At 51.9% G+C, this 5,954-nt stretch overlaps 1 non-coding gene across 1 annotated transcript; it reads right to left on the bottom strand.

The window, feature by feature from the left end:
* Positions 1 to 3,957: 3,957 nt before the first annotated feature.
* On the bottom strand, positions 3,958 to 4,076 carry LOC146023699 (5S ribosomal RNA). The gene has a single exon (XR_014453108.1). It is a non-coding gene; the product is annotated as a 5S ribosomal RNA (ribosomal RNA).
* Between the last annotated feature and the right edge of the window lie 1,878 nt (positions 4,077 to 5,954).

Here is a 5,954-nt window from a genome sequence, read left to right as displayed (position 1 = left end):
CTGCGAACCATGCTCGCTTTGGCCAGTTGGGTGCAACCAGAATGGCTATTACGCTTTCCACCTGAATCTTTTGAAGGACCCGCTGAAGCAGGGCAATTGGAGGAAAGAGATACACCATTTGAAACGGCCACGGAACTGCCAGTGCATCTATTAGAAACGCACCCGGGTCCTTTGTGTGTGCTCCGTAACAAGGCAACTTGTGGTTGTGCCGTGAGGCAAATAGGTCGATCTGAGGCTGACCCCACCGTACCACCAACTGGTGAAATACCTCTGGATGGAGGGACCACTGACGAGTGGATATCCTGCCTGCTTAAGAAATCGGCCTCCCAGTTGAGAAGGCCTGGAATGTATGTAGCCGAGATCGCGAGAAGAAACTTCTCTGCCGAACGAAGGACCTGAGACACCTCGAGCATTGCTGCCCAACTGCGGGTGCCCCCCTGGTGGTTTATGTAAGCCACTGCTGTGGCATTGTCGGATTGCACCTTTACTGCACGGTGATACAGAAGAGGCCCCGCCACTTGAAGTGCCCGGAAGATCCCTCGTAACTCGAGAATGTTTATTGGCATCCTCCTTTCTGCCGCCGACCAACGGCCCTGAAAAAAGAGTGGGTCTCCACCACGGCCCCCCAGCCCCTGAGGCTGGCGTCCGTTGTGAGAATAACCCAGTCGAGGATGAGTAAGGATCTTCCCTGACTTAAGTGGGTGGAGTTCAGCCACTAAAGAAGAGACAGGCGGGTGTCTCTGGATATCACGAGGAACTGGGACTTCAGGCATACGGGAGAGTGATCCCAACAACGAAGGAGCTCCAGTTGTAATGGGCGAGAGTGCCATTGGGCATATTGCACCATCTCAAAGCAGGCCACCATCTTGCCTAGAAGACACATGCAGAAATGAACAGACAATGTTCTGCGGACTTTTTCCAGTTGATCAACCACCCGTGATCCTAAAGCACCGACAACATCAACTGGATGTGACTTTGAAGTGTCGTTAGTGAATCTGCCATTAGGAGTAGGTCGTCCAGATAGGCCAGGATTCCAACGCCCTGTAGTCTCAGATGAGCAATCATGACCGCCATCATCTTTGTAAAAACACGTGGATCGGTCGACAAGCCAAATGGCAATGCCAGGAATTGATAATGTTCCTGTTGAATCACGAATCTGAGAAACCGCTGATGGTTCTCCCGAATTGGAATGTGCAGGTATGCATCCTGCACATCCAGCGATGCAAGGAAGTTGTTCCTCTGGAGTGCCTGAAGAATGAACCGTAGGGATTCCATCCTGAATCTGGGGACCCGGATAAATTGATTCAGGGTCCGCAGATTCAGGATGGGGCGGAAGGAACCATCCGGCTTGGGAACAAGGAATAGGTTTGAATAAAACCCCCCTCCTCTCTGTAGAGGCGGGACCGGTTCTATGACTCCTGCAGTAAGGAAAGAGTGAACCGCCTTGCGAAGGGCCAAAGTCTTGTCGGCATCTGCAGGATGCCCTGTTGAAAAAAAACAGGGGGGGGGGGGACCACTTTTGAAAGACAGGGTATACCCCCTTGAAATAATCTCCCGAATCCACTTGTCGGAAGTAATTTCCCCCCAAATGTCTGCAAAAAGAAGCAGATGCCCTCCCACCACAGGACTGGCAGCGGGCACCGTCAGGCTGTAGGCTTCTCAGGCTGTCTGGGGGCCTGGCGACGGCCCGACCAGGGCTGATGGCCTTTTGTCTTTTGCGGCTTAGACTGGGTTGGCTGGAAGTGTGAGGAGGACTGATCCCTTGCCTTCCCCTGGGGACGAAAGAAACGAAACTCCGGAACTCTCGGTTTCGGTGCTGCGGAGGGCAGAAAAGCCGTCTTGGAAGCAGCAATGGTCGCTACAATCTTGTCTAGTTCGGTACCAAACAAAACTCCCCCAGAGAATGGTAGGGCCTCCAACACCCTCTTGGACTCACTATCCGCACGCCAAGTGCGGATCCATAAAGCCCGCCTGGCCGCAACAGAGGCCACCGAGATCCTAGACGCGAAGGTACCCGAGTTTAACGTAGCCTCACTTCGATAAGCATTTGCTTCCCGAATGTTATCTACCAACTCCATCAGGTCTGATTCTCGGGAACCTTCCCTGAGACCTTCCGCCAGTGCATCCAGCCATTTATCGATAGCTTAGGATACCCAAGCCCCTGCCGTAGCAGGACGAATGGCCGCCCCTGCATTAGAGTAGATTCCTTTTAGGAAATTTTAGAAAATTTTCAATCTTCCTGTCCATAGGCTCCTTAAGGGAAGTCACGTCAGGAATAGGGAGAGTGGAAGAAGTGACTAGACGCGCGATATGCGCGTTCACATGTGGCGGATTTTCCCATAACTTTAAATGCCCTTAAACCATGGGATAGAACTCAGTAAACCTCCTGGAAAGAAGGAACTTTTATTAGGGTGTTTCCACGCCTCTTTAAATAGTCCCACTAATTGAGGAGATGAAGGGAAGGCTGTAACCTCCTCCTTAAAGCATTCCTAAAGGGGGAGTGGGATCGGAGTCTGCTATCTGCAGTACCTTTCTAACGGCCCTCACCAAATCTTCCACCCTAGTGAGCGTCATATGCTCCTCATGAGGTTTGGCCTGCTCCTTGACCTCCTCATTTTCCTCCACTTTCTCCTCAGAGGATTTCTTCTGCCCTGGGTATAAGGAACCCTCAGAGTCCGTATCGTCTGACGTATCTAAGACCCTGAGAGGTCTAGCCCGAGACTTTATGTTCTCTACAATCGACTGTTGCAGATTTGAAGAGACCTGCACCAAACCCTGCACTGCTTGTGCCAACCCCTGCACCCAAGCTGGCTCTGGGGCAGACTGAGGTACAACCATTTCCAAAACCGGGTCCGACTGCAACAATCTAGGAGCCGCCAGTTGTTCAGTCAAATCTCGCATGGCCTGGGACAAATTAACAGCCCACTCTGGTTCAGCCGGCACAGCACGACTGGGCAGGGACTCGCTAGGCGCAGCACAGCGATCACAAACGCCACCATGGTCTCTGTTAGTGCAAGCAAAATTTTCATTGCACATAGTACAGCTGTAAGCATGCAGTGCAGAGGCACCTTTACCCTTCTGAGAAGGCCCCCTGTACGCCATGACACCCAAAAGAAAAACACAGTATAGAGACAAAAACAAAACACACACACACAGCCTTAATTAGGACAGTGGGTAATGACAGGCACTACACTAATTGGAAGAGACACAAACATAAGATAAGTGGCTCTGTTATCTGCTTCTGTGAGCCTACCACAGTAGTAATAAACTGTAAAGTAACAGAGTATACTAAATAAAACCACAGATAACCTCAGTTAGTGAGAAAAAAATAGGGTAAAAATGAACCCCTATATAGGCATCTACTCCCAACAACCAGCACCATGAGGTGAGGAAGGGGAATATACAACCTGACACCAGGACAGTGCAGGACAGGGAGGCATAACACTCAGCGCCAGCAGTCTCTCCTCCAGCATGCAGGATAAGCAGTGTCTGACTAACACTCTGGCACACCTGTTTGAAACAGGCACCAGAAGGAAGGAGAGAGGCGAGAGTGATGTCAACCAGGCTGGAAATTTGAAACAAAGGACCTGCACTGGGGATGGGGGTGGAACTATGGGCTGCTCAAAAAATGAACCCCCTCCCGGAGCCTAACCAGGGCTATATGCCCATATAGGACCTGCAACAGGTCAGCCCTGGTGGCCTAGAGGGGAGACCGAAAGAACAGGACCCCGCTGCCGAGAACGCCGGCGGAGCCTCCTCCGCCAGCGTTGGTCGGCGCTATAGGTATGCCGGAGCCCCACACCGGGACTCCGGTTACCTGACTGAAGCTTGCAGACGCTGCAGCGGCTCCCCCGATGCCTTCTGGAGATGCTGAGGCATCTGGCCATGGAGGTCAGAGACCCAGCACAGCGTGCTTCCTTTTGCTGCAGTGCACTGTGCACAGCGCCTGCAGCAGGCAACCTACAGCACCTGGTGTTCCCATGAGGTCTCCCACAAAAGTACTAACCAGGCCCAACACTGCTTAGCTGCCAAGATCGGATGAGATTGGGCCTATTCAGTGTGATATGGCTGTAGGTTGAAATAAAAAAAAAAAACCTGAAGTTTAAACCAGGGCTGAAGAACAAACCCTGCTCCTACAAATGTGCCTGTTCCTGAGGCACCAAGAAAAAAACTGATTAGCCTGGGACAGGGCAGGGTATTAAGGAGGCCAGACCAGCTGCATTCTCCGAAGTTTAACTCCTTGGTGCCTGGTCTGGAGGACCTACAATATCCCATGGTACCAGTGGTCCACCATAGGCTGAAGGAAAAATACCTTTCTTATCAATGACCTAGCTCCCCACAGGTGATGGCAATCATAAATTACCAGGGAAGTCCAGGAACAGAGCATTTTCTCCCTCATGGAGAGGGTCAGAAAGGCAAATAGGACTATACTACACCTGCTCCACACACACCCGGCACTGCCACTCATCCTGCACCCGCTCACACTATACTACACCTGCTCCACACACACAGCACTACCACTCATCCTGCACCCGCTCACACTATACAACACCTGCTCCACACACACCCAGTACTACCACTCATCCTACACCCGGCTTCACGCACACAGCACTACCACTCATCCTGCACCCATGCTACACACACACACACACTCATCCTGCACCCGCTCACACTATACTACACGTGCTCAACACACACCTGGGACTACTGCTCATCCTGCACCTGCTCACACTATACAACACCTGCTCCACACACACCCAGCACTACCACTCATCCTGCACCCGCTTCACAAACACACACCACTACCACTCATCCTGCACCTGTGCTACACACACACTGCTCATCCTGCACCCGCTCACTGCACACACTATACTACACCTGCTCCACATGCACCCAGCACTACTGCTCATCCTGCACACACTGTACTACACCTGCTCCACACACACCCGGCACTACTGCTCATCCTGCACACACACACACACACACACACTACACCTGCTCCACACACACCTGGCACTACTGCTCATCCTGCACCCGCATACTGTACACACTACACTATACCTGCTCCACACGCACCCAGCACTACTGCTCATCCTGCACCCGCATACTGTACACACTACACTACACCTGCTCCACACACCTGGCACTTCTGCTCATCCTGCACCCGCATACTGTACACATTACACTATACCTGCTCCACACGCACCCAGCACTACTGCTCATCCTGCACCCGTATACTACACACAGACTACACTATACCTGCTCCACACACACCCGGCACTACTGCTCATCCTGCTCCCGCATACTGTACACACTACACTATACCTGCTCCACACGCACCCAGCACTACTGCTCATCCTGCACCCGCATACTGCACACACACTACACTATACCTGATCCACACACACCCAGCACTACTGCTCATCCTGCACCCACTACACTATACCTGCTCCACACACACCTGGCACTACTGCTCATCCTGCACCCGCATACTGCACACACTACACTATACCTGCTCCACACGCACCCAGCACTACTGCTCATCCTGCACACACTACACTATACCTGCTCCACACACACCCAGCACTACTGCTCATCCTGCACAAGCTCAAGCTATCCTACACCTGCTCCACACACACACACGGCACTACTGCTCACTGCACACACAATACTACACCTGCTCCACACACACACACACAGCACTACCACTCATCCTGCACCCACTCACATTATAAAACACCTGCTCCACACACAGCACTACTGCTCATCCTGCACCCCCAGACTTACTTATATTTATTGAATTCCACGGGGGTATATGGAATATGCATACCTGTGGTAATTCAAAATTGGACGCAAGGTGTGAACATTTTTTTTGCTGGCAAATTCCTGCACCTAATTCAATATGCCCCATTATGTGCGTGGGTATGGTGAGGGCAAATAATTGGAGATTTGGA

Source organism: Crinia signifera, chromosome 7 (genome assembly GCF_055691185.1).
Source record: "Crinia signifera chromosome 7, ASM5569118v1, whole genome shotgun sequence".
Classification (NCBI taxonomy): Eukaryota; Metazoa; Chordata; class Amphibia; order Anura; family Myobatrachidae; genus Crinia; species Crinia signifera.
The sequence above is the reverse complement of the archived record's forward strand: the minus strand, read 5'-3'. Positions and strand labels throughout refer to the sequence as shown.